At 39.7% G+C, this 14,748-nt stretch overlaps 1 protein-coding gene across 1 annotated transcript in view; it reads right to left on the reverse strand.

The window, feature by feature from the left end:
* B3GALT1 (beta-1,3-galactosyltransferase 1) overlaps positions 1–1,300 on the reverse strand; it is a 200,151-nt gene extending 198,851 nt beyond the window's left edge. Inside the window, exon 1 of the mRNA XM_026852551.1 lies at positions 1,178–1,300. The gene's annotated coding sequence lies outside the window, so the exon portion shown is untranslated. The remainder of the gene's footprint in view (positions 1–1,177) is intronic.
* Positions 1,301–14,748: the final 13,448 nt, after the last annotated feature.

The raw sequence follows: 14,748 nt of genomic DNA on the forward strand, positions 1-14,748 counted from the left end.
AAGATCAATTTCTAGTTAGTCCAGTAGGTGTTGGATAAGGATTTTAATGTGAAAATCACTTGGCAATCAACTATTTTTACTTTTCTTTAATATGCTATTTCTATCTACATACTTGTATATTCGCCTGCCTTTTATGCATTTGTTAACATTGAATATGGTCATTTCATTCTTGTGGTTCTGTTTATTGTAACTGTTCTTTGCATAAAAATTATTTATGCAGAATAATAGTTTGAAAAATAACTCCAGAGAGCTATAGGTAAGGTTCTTCTCTAGAGGTGCGCAAGCTTATTATAATATTTCTAAACCACAAAACAATACATCTTCAGATAGGGGCAGTATTAGCTTGTAATATTCCTTACTACCATGGTACCAACTTCTTGTAAAGCAATTTGATCACTTCTGTATTGGTTATATGTGAAATATTAGGGCTATGCTTCACAGGAAACGCCTCCTGAATTTTCATTACAATATATTGTTTTATTACTTATACATTTAGAAAATCTATTTGTCTTTAAGCATGTCACTACATTTCATCAAAAAAATGTCTAGCCTAAGTTTTACTAGTAGGGAAAAAAAAAAGTGCTGATACAGTTTGGAGTCCTCAATTCAACCAGTCTGGGGTTCATTACAGATTTTCTACACCCCATGTCATCTCCATGGTACTTTTAAATATCTTTTGTAATACCACCTATCAGAACGATTCAAAGACTAGAAATCTTTGTCTTTCAAGACAGAGAACAATCACATAAATTTTAATATCCTATGAGATAACCTGGTACTGTAACTATATTCTTATCCATCTAATGTAACTATATTCTTACCTAGCTACTATACAGCAAAAGAAACTAAGACTACAACAATTTGTATTGTTTTACATATGAAAGCTGTGGTCATCTTCAAAAGTTTAACATGATTTTATTTTTCAGCAATGAAAAGATACTAAAGTCAAACAAATGATTTTATTTTTTTCCATGGAAATAGTCCATCAGATGACAAACTAGAGCCAACTTTATTAATACTATGCTCTTCTTGGCAAATCAGGCAAAAACGTCATCCAGTGAGTTACCTGGCACATAAGAATAACATATACAAAACTGAAGTAATTACAGAATTCACAGGTAGTACACAAGACAACGTAACATATTAACAATTTAGGCATGCATAAATATATACGTACTACATATTTAGAAGGCTTTTGCATTGAGAAAAGATGAAACTAAAGTTCTGAGCAGCATTTTTATCATCACTGTGGAAATGCTAGGCCAGGCCCTTGGGTGCATGAAGTTTCCACCCTGCAAGAGAAGCAGGCTGTCACAAAGCCAGTTAACAGCTACTTGATTCTGTAGTGTCCTCAGCACCAACGCAGATTCGGCTTAGGCCACCTGGCTAAGGCTCCTTGGGGATCAAACTGCAGTACCCTTGAGCTTCACCCATCCAAGCAAGTACAAGTGCCACCAGGTACACATGCACTGGTATGTCCATGTGTCTGTGAGCACTTTCAGACCCAGGAGATCTCATCTGGCCCTCTCAGCTGCTCTCTAGCAGCTGGAACTAATTTGTTACAGCATGCAGTGGCCAGAATGTGACTTGGAAACTGATCCACCACATCCAGCCATGACTGCTGTTCTTGATCATCTCTGGCCTAAGCAGATCTGCTCTGGTGTTCAGAGCAACATGGAATCCAGGAGCCAAAACTGACAGCATGTCTCTGCTGCAATGTGTAGAAATTTCTTAAATTGTTCTACAGGTAACTCAGTCTCAAAGACATAAAGAAACAAGTACTACTCAAAGCATTCGTAATGTAACACGCTAAAACTGATTTCTGGTATTATTAACTGTACTTTTTATTCAGAGGACATTTCAACATACAGGATCATAGACACTTCTTTATAATAAAAAAAGCATGTGTGCACAGATATAAGATTAATTACAGCTTTTAAAAAGTAAAAACACGTAATATTTATCATAGTGCTGCCTGAAGCCATGTTGTTAAAACTGTGATTAAAAGTTATTTCAAACAACTACATGTTGTACCCAAGTGTAACCTTGCTTATAGGTCATATTGGCCCAAGCACATAAAAACTGACAGTTTGAAAGACAAGCAAAACATGTTTTAAAAAAGTTTGGGTAGATCTATAAAAGTTGGAAAAACCATGCTGAACTCTTATTGGTATTTTGCTAGGAAGAACTGCATTAACAATAATTCTGAATAGTATACGCTCTAAGTTAGTTCCAAAAAAGCAGGTAACCTACAGTCAGAGTCAAACCCACCTGAGCCCAAAAGGTCTTACACAAGTCTGAGTTTTCATTTCACTGACAACTGTACAAAGTGCATAGGACTTCCTCAAATGTCATAATTGACCTGTTTGGTTCATGTCAGAAGTCTCACTAGAGGGCAGTCACCTCAAATGAGATCTAATAGTGAAATGAAAGCACGCAGTATCTTGGCTGGGTGACCATCCAGAAAATCATAGAATCATAGAATGGTTTGGGTTGGAAGGGACCTTAAAGACCATCTAGTTCCACCCCCCTGCCATGGGCAGGGACACCTTCCACTAGCCCAGGTTGCTCAAAGCCCCGTCCAACCTGGCCTTGAACACTGCCAGGGAGGGGGCAGCCACAGCTGCTCTGGGCAACCTCTGCCAGTGTCTCACCACCCTCACAGTAAAGAATTTCTTCCTTATATCTCATCTAAATCTACTCTCTTTCAGCTTAAAACTACAATCCCTCATCCTATCCCTACCTTCCCTCGTCCTATCCCTACCTTCCTATAGTACTGGAAGGCCGCTATAAGGTCTCCCCGGAGCCTTCTCTTCTCCAGGCTGAACAACCCCAACTCTCTCAGCATGTCCTCACAGGGGAGGTACTGCAGCCCCCGATCAACTTTGTGGCCTCCTCTGGACCCACTCAAGCAGGTCCATGTCCTTCTTATGTTGGGGCCCCCAGAGCTCTAGGTGGGATCTCACAAGAGTGGAGAAGAGGGGGACCCTCCTTGGACCTGCTGGACACGCTTCTCTTGATGCAACCCAGGATACAGTTGGCTTTCCGGGCTGCAAATGCACATTGCTGGCTCATAGTGAGTTTTCTATCCACTATTATTCTCCACATGGCTGCTCTCAACCCACTCATTGCCCAGCCTATATTTATGCATAGCATTGCCTTGACCCATGTGCAGGACCTTGCGCTTGGCCTTGTTGAACTTAATTAGATTTGCACAGACCCACCTCTCAAGCCTGTCCAGGTCCTTCTGGATGGCACATCCCTTACCTCCTGCATGTTGGCCACACCACACAGCTTGGTGTCATTGGGAAACTTGCTGAGGGTGCACTCAGTCCCACTGTCCATGTCACCAGCAAAGATGTTAAACAGCGCTGGCCCCAACACCCACCCCTGAGGAACGCCTCTCATCACTGCTCTCCACTCGAACATTGAGCCGTTGACCAGAACTGTTTGAGTGCGACCATCCAGCCCCTTCCTTATCCACCGAGTGGTCCATCCATCAAGCCCATATCTCTCCAATTTGGAGACAAGGATGTCACACAGAACAGTGTCAAATACTTTGCACAAGTCCAGGTAGATGACATCAGCAGCTCTTCCCTTATCCATCAGCACTGTAACTGCATTGTAGAAGGCCACCAAATTTGTCAGGGCATGATTTGTCCTTAGTGATGCCCTGTTGGCTGTCACCAATCACCTCCTTATTTTCCATATGCCCCAGCATGGTTCCCAGGAGGATCTGCTCCATGATCTTGCCAGGCAGAGAGGTGAGTCTGACTGGCCTGTAGTTCCCCAGGTCTTCCTTTTTTCTCTTTTTAACAGTGAGGGTTATGTTTCTCCTTTTCCAGTCAGTGAGAGCTTTACTGAACTGTCACAGCTTCTCAAATATGATGGATACTGGCTTAGTCACTTCATCCACCAGTTCTCTCAGGTCCCATGGATGCATCTCATTGGGTGTCATGGACTTGTACACCTTCAGGTTCCTTAGGTGGTCTTGAACCTGATCTTCTCCTACAGTGGGTGGTTCTTGCTTCTCTCAGACCCCACCTTTACCTTCTTCATCTTGGATGGTATGGCTGGAGTCCTTGTCAGTGAAGACTAAGTCAGAAAAGTCATTGCATACCTCAGCCTTCTTCCATATCCCAGGTGATCAAGTCTCCCTTTCCTTCCAGAGAGTGCCCACATTTTTCCCTAGTCTTGCTTTTATCATCTACATACCTGTAAAAGCTTTTTTGTTGCCCTTGACATCCCTGGTCAGATTTAATTCTATCAGGGCTTTGGCCTTCCTAACCTGATGTCTGGCTACCCAGAGAGTTTCTCTCTACTCTTCCCTGGCTACCTGTCCTTGCTTCCATCCTCTGTAGACTTCCTTTTTATGTTTGATCTTGCCTAGGAGCTCCTTGTTCATCCATGCAGGCATCCTGGCAGTCTCACCGGACTTCCTCTTTGTCAGGATGCATAGCTCTTAAGCTTGGAAGTGGTGATCCTTGAATATCAACCAGATTTCTTGGGCCTCTCTTCCCTCCAGGACTTTATCCCACATTACTGTGCCCAGCAGATCCCTGAAGAGGCCAAAGCCTGCTCTCCTGAAGTGCAGGGTATCAAGCTTGCTGCGCACCCTCCTTGCAGCCTTAAGGATCTTGAACTCCACAGTTTCACAGTTGCTACAGCCAAGGCTGCCCTTGAGCTTCACACTCATCACCAGCCCCTCCTTGTTGTTGAGAACAAGGTCCAGCATAGCACCTTGCCTTGTTGGCTCTGCTGTCACTTAGAGAAGGAAGTTTTTGTCATTGCATTCCAGGAATCTCAGGGATTGCTTAAGCCCTGCAGTGCTGTTCCTCCAACAGATATCAGGGTGGTTGAAGTCCCCCATGAGGACCACAGCTTGTGAACATGAGGCTGCTCCTATCTCTCTAGAGAGGACCTCATCCACTTGGTCTTCCTGGTTGGCCTGTAGCAGACCCCCAGTATAACATCTCCTGTTCCTGCCTTCCCTTTAATCCTTACCTATAAGCTCTCAGTTGGCTCCTCATCCATCCCCAGGCAGAATTCCATGTACTCCAGTTGGTCACTGACGTAAAGAGCACCCCCTTCCTTATCTTCCTTATCAGTCTTTCCTAAAGACCCTGTATCCTTCCATTCCAACACTCTTGTCATAGAAGCCATCCCACCACATCTCCGTGATACCAATAAGATCATAGCCCTGCAGATGTGTGCAGAGGACATATTTATATTTAAATATAAGAGTATATGTGTCCCATATAAATAGAGACATATTTTATAAAAGACACATTAGCACTTGTATGTTGCTTACTTTTATTGGGTTATAAAGAAATCTTCCCTTCTCAGAGTTTTCAGATTATGAAGGAGATGATTTCCAAGTGACCTCAGCTGTGACACATTAACCAATATAAGGCATCCCCAGACTTTGTGGTTTATATAGTAATATATAGTTTAAAATTATATAAAGTGGATATTGCCTGGTCCAGGCGCAAACTCCTATGCCTTGGCACCTACCTCTAAGTGGACCTGTGATCCCCTGATAGCCAGGCAGAATATTCTACAATAACCCAGCCAACAACAGTCAAGATGCCTCAGTCAAAAGCCAGTGATGAACTGCAGCAATAGGCAGAGGCTCAGGGAAGTTTTCCACCCCCAGGTGGGGTGACTTTGTTCCAAGATGTCCTTGCAGGGCAAACAAAACCTAGCAGAAGCCTACTGTGACAGTCTTCCTGTTATGAGATCCACTGCTTCTGCTGCATCATCCAATTCATTCACACATTTTACTATGACTTGATGCATAGGCTTATACCTAGTACAGTGCAATATCTTTAGAAGAAAACCTATTACTTAGGACTCAGTTATCTCCTGTGCAATTTTTATTGAGCCATTTTGCAGTGTGTCATTTTCTGTTTTACTTTTTAAAATAATTAATGAATTTTGTTTCAGAAAACTGGAATGACAAAATGTCTGAATGTGGACAGCTCATGCTATGGCACAACTTCCCTCTCCAAAAACCTACAGGTGAGCTTTTTGCTTTTACTAGCAAATTCTCTTGCCACTCACTTTTGTCATGAACATTCCAGAGATTACAGTATTGTCTAATTGAGTCAGATGACAAAGAGCAATTTTACAAAGTGAGGTGAAGTACCAAATTCACTTTGCAGAAGACTTCAGGTGATGTAAATACAAAACCTTAAAGAATAAGAATTACTGTTTCTTCTCTACAAATAAACAACAATCCACAGCAAACATTTTAGTTTGGAAATTCTCAACAGAGTTGTCTGTTGATGTTTAGAATTTGCGCCAGTAACAAACAATAGTATTTTATTTCCCTTTTAAGTGAGAATATTACTGAATAAACAGTATAGAACTTCTGTAAATTATTTCTTAGTTTAATTAGTTTTTTGATGCCTATATACATGCTTCTTTTGTTCATACCCACACCTATAAAGACTTTGTATTTTCTCCAGAGAAATATTCAATGTAAGATACCCATAATGTGGTATTTCAGTATCTCCTCCTCACTTGTAACTAGGACATAATGTGTTGAATTCTACTCCCGTTCAGTTCTAATTCTATAAACTATACAGAAGATATGGATAAAACAATTTTATCACAGTAGCAGTATATTTTCCATGTGAAATGTTTAACATGCTCCAACTTGCAACATCAGTAGCAGACGTTCAAATTCTTTTCCAGACTTTATATTATAGTCTATTTCAACCCAATTTATCAATGGCTATGTTTGACTTTGTACAGTAATCTTCACATGAAAGTTTCCAGCAAGTAGGCCAGTCTCTTCAAAGTCTGCAGAACGTTTTTTCACCTGAGCTGCAACATAAAAAAATGTTTGCGTAATAGGTATTACAGAGCAGAAGTAGCAATGTGCTCTTTAATAAACAGATAAGATAGAGGTGAATCCCAAGCAAGTTTACATAAACTTGAGACCTCAGACTCAATCTGACCTCATTGCCACTAACTTGGTGAGAAACTTTCATTTCAAGCTTAATTCATGTGCTGAAAACCTGTAGTATGATCAGCTACGCTCATACGTTTGAATCTTTCAGCCAACTTTCAGCAGTGGCATGTTACTTCCTAGCTCATTTTAAGCAAATACAGTAGTGAATTACATATAGCAGAATTTGTGTTATGATTACATTTGAGATAAGATGCATTTTCTGAGGCCTATTAATAAACACCTAGTATATTCAAAAGCTTAACAAACAAACAAACAAACAAGCCTAGTGGGTTTACTACAAAGTCTGAAATCCAAGCAAAATGTAATATTTTTCTACATAAAAAGATCTTTCAAATTCTGAAAGCTTTAACTTTTATAAAATAATTTTTTACAGTACAATGCCATGAATGTACTAATGCCACTCTTACTAACTGCCTAACAGACCAAATGATTTTTTGAGATTTAAAGTGTCATCTTAGAAAAGGTACATAGAAGAAATTAACTGGTTTATAATATTTTGTGGATACCCACAGCAGTGTGGATTCCTTTACATGTACCATCCTACCTACATGAAAGTATTTTTCTAGGAAAGAATATATTAAAATTTGACTGATGATTCTGAAGTATCTTATAAAAATGTTAGATGACTGACTGCATACATCTTAACACAAGAAGATATTGTCATAATTAAACAATGGAAGACAAGTTCCACTTTTTACAACGATAGTCTGTTTAAGGCAGATAAGCAGTGCAAGTGGCACTGCTCTATCATTGTGCTGCTAAATGTATTCAGCACAGATTCATCAATTACCACTACCATGACCTGTAGAAAGACTATGCAGCCTATCCACGTCCATCCATGATATCCTTGCAGGCTACCATGAACTCACTGTTCTCCATTAAACTAATCTTGAGCTGCATCAGCCAACAGAAGGCTATGACTTCACAGCTAGTGTACACAAGGACACGTTTGTCACAGTAGCATTCGGTGGGTTTCAAGCTGATCATGCAAAAGAGATACACCAAAACATTTTCCCACTGCAAACAACTGCCTGGGCTTGGTTGCTACAGATTTTGGCAAACAGCACTCATGAAATAGATCAGGAAACCGATTTTAAATGACCCATTACTAAATACAAGTAGCAGAAATATTATATTTGTTACATACTTGAACACATGATAATTTGAAAAAGCTGTTTTGGTGAACTGTCTTATGGTACAAAACAAAATGAAAGAAGAATCCTATTGCTGCAAATAACTACAGTTGGTATCACAGTCTTTAAGACAGATTTACACAGGAGATGACCTTGTCAATGGATAGTAGAACAGCTGAGACCTTCCTTAAAGAATTTCATTTTACATTCTTTGAAGCTAAATATTTAAATTAACAAAACAAAAGGGTGACTGCTAAAATGGTCCTGTAATTCTGCCAAGTACTTTAACAACAATAAATCAAGAAACAGAACAGCACTTCAGGCTGGGGTTTGACAAGCACATAAGGCAATTTAACTGCTGCTTGTCAACCATCCTGCTCTCTTCTTGAATTTACCTTCATAGTTCTATGACCTCCCTTGCATCAGTCTTCATAGGGTCCATTGTGAAGCAGATTCAAGCTGGCAGAAAGTGGTTTTCTGTTCTGTTTTTGTTTTTTAAACCAATGGACAGTGGGGAGGAGTTCTCTTCTGCCAGACTAATGTGCTGAAATGGTTCTGCAAAGGGTTAGGAAGGATGGAGTCATTGTGTTTGGGAGAAGGGAAGACAGGATCATACAGACACACTGCTGGAGTCACTTATGCTGCTGTGAAACCACATTTATTACTAAGTAACACCAAGTAATAATGCAGCACACTAATAATACATTTCTAATGTTTCTTTAAACCTCACTCTCAACGCTGTTTGCAATGCAGCAGCTCTTCTAAGTTACATGCTCTGAATATCAAATGACCAGCCTGGTTTTGAACAAGGAACATGAAGAGTTCCTTTCGATATGGTGGGATCCTTTCTATAAAACTGGGAGGGAGGAAGGGAAAACCTTTGCTTATTATTTTCACATTACTATGAAATGTAGTTCACAAATAGAAGCCGATTAATTAAATGGTATTGGAGTTAAGACTGTTGTGCAGTCAATCTGTAAAGGGGCTAGAAAAGCATTAAAGTTATTTGAGTAAACATCACTTTGCACACTGATATTTTTAAAAGCTTCTTTGGTTTTAATTAAGCATAATTTTAAAAGCAATCAATGCAACTCAAATACCATGTACCATCATTCTTTTTTCCCATTCAGTGCAGTTGGATTAAGTGCTATGAATGTCATCTTTCAGAATTTTCTTTCTTTTTTATCTGTTCTGGGTTTCTGGACACAGCCTTAACCTGTTATTCTTCTGAGTTCATGTTTACTGAGGTTCAAACTAAAAAAAAACAAAAAGCAAAGCCTGTGTTACCTACAAGATATTTTTAAGATCTATGAACCTATTGACTGAGTTGCCACAACACTCTTAACTCTCTCAAACATCAGACATACACACAAAAAAACTCTTAAGGAATTATACTGTTGGCAAAATTAGGACAAAGACAAGAAGTTGCCTTCCAGCACAGAATTAATGCCATGCTGATGGAAAAGAACTCCAGAAGCACTTTGCAGAACTCAAGAGTGGACAAAGAGATGACAAATGAGCTTCAGTGTAGACACAAGTACGCTAAATCATCTAATGAAATATAATCTAAATCACCATGCTGAGAAATGACTTGGAAGAAAAATCTAGGAGTCATTATTGACAGATTCTCTGGAATTAACAGTTTTATGTTCAACGGCAACCAAAAAAACTAGTAAAACATTGGGCATCATGAGGAAAGGCATTGAGAACAAGATAGAACACATTTATACAACCTTAGTTCACTCACACCTCAAGCAGTGTGTGAAGTTCTGGTCTCTGCATCTCAAGGACAGACTCTAGTTAGACCAAGGGCAAACAAAACATCAAAAGGATGAAGTGCCTGCCTTAGAAAAAGATACTAAAGAGTCTTTTCAGTTGGAGAGAAGGCTGAAGCAAAATATGATCAATTGAACCATGAAGGTGGTAAGTAAACTAATGTAAAACTTCTGCTAGCTAAATCCTCCAGTAATAGAACTAGGGGACATTTAACAAAGCTAGTAAGACATCAGTTTACAAAAGATTAAAGTGCTTCTTTACAAAGCTAGCAGTAAGCTTCTGAAACTTGCTACCACAGAAGATTGTGAAGGTAACGAGCATCAGCAAGTTTGAAAAAAGAGAAGTTATTGGTTGGCAGGTCCACAAATGGGCTCTGAGCACACATATACCTACCATCCCTAACATGAAAACTAAGTATTCTGGGAGAATACAAGGGAGCAGATACATAAGGGGGCTAGATTTGTGTGCAGCCCCTAAGTAGCATCCCTTAACATCACTGTTGGAGACTGAAACCTGAGTATGAAGGCCCACTGATCCGACCCAACAGAGCTTTTCTGATATTCTTAACTTCAATGTCTCTAATATCTTCTGTTAAGCTCTGAAAATAACACCAAAAAAAAGGTTACACTTCTGCTTCTTAACCACTGTGAAAGGTACAGATCAGATCTGAATAACAGCAGACCTTCAGTATAAATTCTAACATATAATAGCCTGTGTTAAGCAATAAATTAGTAATATCTTTAAACAGGGGTCAGACCCAGGAGGAAATATATGAACTACTCAGCCTGTATGACCCCCTGCAAAGCCACAGATGTTGTTCCACAGCAGGATCAGCTATTTCAGTGAAAATGTAGCCACCTGCTGAGGGACAAAAGAAACAAACATTGGCCCCTCAAACAGCAAAGCTGCAGAACAGCTCAAAGGGAAGCAAGGTTAGGCATGCAAGTCATCCACATTTTTACTACAGCAAGTCTCAAAAGATAGCAAGAGTTAAAGCTTACTGGTACTCACATGTAAGTCTTAAAAAAGTGAGTGCAAAAGCCAGTATCTATAGGGTATTTTCTGCTCTTATTTCTACGGAAAGTATTTATACATGAAATAGGCATATTATAACTAAAATATTTTGAGGCTACTGATAATACAGAACACCTTCTGCAAAGGGAGAAGGTATGCTGGCAACATTCCACAGAAATTAATATAGCTGAACAGAATTCTCACATGGTTTCAGTTGTATAGCATATTCTTCATTCACTTCACTCTTAACCATTAGTTCCCTCTCCTGTATTTGGTAATGTCTTGTTATTCAGAAGGAAAGAATATATACTTATGTATTTCATAAATAAGGATATGTCCTGGTTCAGCCAGGACAGAGTAAAGTTTTCCCCAGCAGAGAGAGAGGGGGAAGGGATCTCCAGCCGGGTTATTCATACCATGCTGACATCAGGTCCAGGGGCGGAACCTTTTCCTTGCTCCTTGGTGGGTACGGGAGGGAATTTTGCTTTCCGTAAACAAGCTAGCGGTATTTCTCTATATATCGTTTGTCTTGTTCACTGTTATTGCTGTTTATTGTTGTTTACCATTGATACTGTTGTTATTCAGATTGTTCTATCACTCTGTTGTATTAAATTTCTTGTTATTTTAGCCGGGGTCTGTGTCTAACTTCCAGCCCGACCGGTGCGGGTGCGGGAGGGGCAACGGCCAAGTGGTCCCTGATCCCGGCAATGATTAAAACTTGCACAGATAGTAATACATTATGTTACAAATTATACATTTATATATACATTATACACTTAATTAAATTAATAATACAGTACAGTTTTGATGAGTAACTAGTGCAGATATTTAGATTACTCCCAATAGCTTGGGAGGTTAAATTGAGAGCCAGAAAAATCAGAATGCAGGAAGGTTAAAGAAGAGTATCCACCCCCTACTACACCTGCAAAATACCTAGCAATTTTACATTTTAGGTAGTGATACAAGAAGGACATGCTCTAAATGACATCTGTAATTCTTTATCACATCTTGATTTATCTCTGTATTAATGCTACCCACAAGCAGGCCCAAGGCTCAGAGAGACTCTTGTGCATCCTTTCGTTCTCCTGGATGGACTCTAGAAAGCTGATTTCAGCCAACACATCCACAGTCTGCACAGCTCTGCTGAAATTTACGCCTGCCTGCCTATCAAAGAACAACTTGCCCATCTTCACCTCTCTTCCTCTGTTACTCTGTTGAAGAGCTGTGTCCTCAGCATCAGAGGCTGAATTCCCATGTCCTGTTTAAGAGCATCTTTTTTTAAGTTCCTTGGAAAACATTCACTGGAGACACGGGAGCTGAAGAACAGCAATCTTGGTCATTCACATACGCCTATGGCAGTGTTAGGCAGCATCAGATACTATCACGGCTTGGAAACATCTGAAGCCTGTGAGTAAGTGACTAAGGGAACACTTGAATGCAGACACACTTTATACTTCTGTTTATCTGGAATTCTGCAGAGCTTCCATACATCAGCATTTACAGTCACTGTGTTTGCTGGAGACAGTGCTAACAGCTACGAGTCAGTATTTTAACTGCAGTTCAAAAACAGCATTAGCTTTTCCAAGATCTGCATATTGTTTGCATGCTCTAATACAACTCAGAGATTCATCATTCATTCATCTTTTCCATGATCTTCTGCAAGTCTTCAGTAGTTCAACTAAATGTACATATGTACTTCTTTCTAAAAAAGCATGCCACTTGTTTTCTCTAGCTGTATCAAAAGAAATAATTTTACTACTACTTATGGCAAATTACATCAATAATATTTTAGTATCCATCTTTATCTAAGCAACTAAACTGGCAGCAGGTTGGAGAATGTGACAAGATTGACTGCTTCAGTTCCAAATTTCCTATTATATTGCATATAGCAATACTTCTATATAAAAATTATTACTACAAAAGCAACTTAGAAAAATTTAGGATTTTGTTTTCTAATGAGTGTCCTTTTACTTGGGAGGCATACAGATGGACTCCTACAGAAAAAAAACTACGAAAAGCAAACTTCTGTGTTCTCCTCTAGCTTTAACTAGGTATAAACATTATATAATGACAATAATTAAGTCTATAGCTGATAAGTAAATAGTTAATACACTTATATTTACATTAGTGGTGGGATGCTCCCTGCTCCCCAAAATTTCATTATTTATTAATGGACAAAGAGAGAAATCAACACTGAATCAAGCACCCTTCTGAAAATACACAATTTAAATATTTTGATCTTTTAGAAAAAGGTTTCCTAAGAACTCTGAGGAAAAAAAGCAGTTAAGACAAAGATAAGGCGTGTAGCAAATACACTGGCATACATTCTCCTGTATGTGTGTCTTCCTGAGAACAATCCCCGTGAAAAGAGTATCACAAATGATACAGTTTACCCATTAATAAACTAGATGTTTAGATTAAAATTTGGTGTCACTCACAAGGGGGAAAAAAAAAAGCTTGGTATTTTCAGCCTGTAATTTTTGCAAAAACTCCACTGGTCTGTGCCACAAAAGCACCACAAAAATTCAGGGGGTTCTTTCCTAAGAAACCATGTAAGGAAAACACAGGTGAGGTATGAGGCAGACTAGCACAACTGAGTGCATCTCAGACATTGCATCACAGCTACATGCAGTCTACTTGGATCAGGATAGCTCTCTAAATTAAACTAAAATACTCTGAAGACACTGACTCAAGTTAACTATATGAGGTTTCTGAAAAACTGTCTTGCCAATATGACATTTGCTGGATCTATCCAGAATCTGTAATGAATAAGAAACTCAAATTTCAGTAGCAATATATGTTCTGTCAAAAACGTTATTTCATGGGTAAGTACGCAGGGAGGGAACAACATTAACCTGTATCAGTTATATGTTCCACACCTCAAATCTTCTCCACTTACTACTGCCTTCTCCTCAGCTGTGAAACTGGGCTTCAGCTCTCCAGAGCAGAGCATGTACCTGTAACGGTGCTTACACTGGTTATTCATCCTTGACATCTATCCCATGACTAAAAAATTCTGAAAGCATGTTATGCATCACGTGATCAAACGTGTCCTTATAACTGAATTAATGTATCAGAGTACTCCGTATCAAGAACGAACGAACCAAATCTACTAGCGCTTCTAGAAAGTAGGGAAGGAAGCTTACAGCCAGCCACGAAAGAAGGAAAAACAGAACCAAACTATCACTTTTTGTGTTTTCTGCAGACACTGTTTCTTAATGTTTAAAATGCCCAACCCATCACATACAAAATAGCCAAGAGAACAGAAAACTATTTTCTCTTCAACTGTGAATTGTGGATGCTATCTTGTTTCCTACTGAATCAGTGTCAAAACTCCTCTTGATTTCCGTGATTGAAGGAGCAGGTCCATCATCACAAAGTCTGGCAGCATCCCGATTCTCTAAAATGTTATATAATCACGATTCTGAATGTTTACCTTAACGTCTATAAAGAGCATCTAAAGGCTGAGATTTTTTAATTAACAAGATTTGACAAGACTTCAAAGCCTTCCAATATTATCTTCTATCACTAAAAGTACACCAGGTTGAATAATGATGAAAAAGCGTGCACGGAAAAAGGGGATTTAATCTTTGGAATTCCTCCACCTCAACAGCCGGTGGTCACATTCAACCGTCACCGTTACACTTACTTTAAAGGAACTTTTCTTTGAACAGTTTTGGCTTTGAGACAGCGGCCACAACAAGACCACCACCTTCGTTAGCTTCCCCCGCCCGTGAACCACCCAGCTGAGCGTCCAGGACCACGGCAGTGTACAACCCTCCGCGAGAGGAAGCTCAAACCCCGCCGAGCCGCTCACCCCCGGCGCCGCCGGCGGACAGGCGGACG

This window comes from Athene cunicularia, assembly GCF_003259725.1.
Source record: "Athene cunicularia isolate RWA chromosome 7 unlocalized genomic scaffold, athCun1 chr7_part1, whole genome shotgun sequence".
NCBI classification, from domain to species: domain Eukaryota; kingdom Metazoa; phylum Chordata; class Aves; order Strigiformes; family Strigidae; genus Athene; species Athene cunicularia.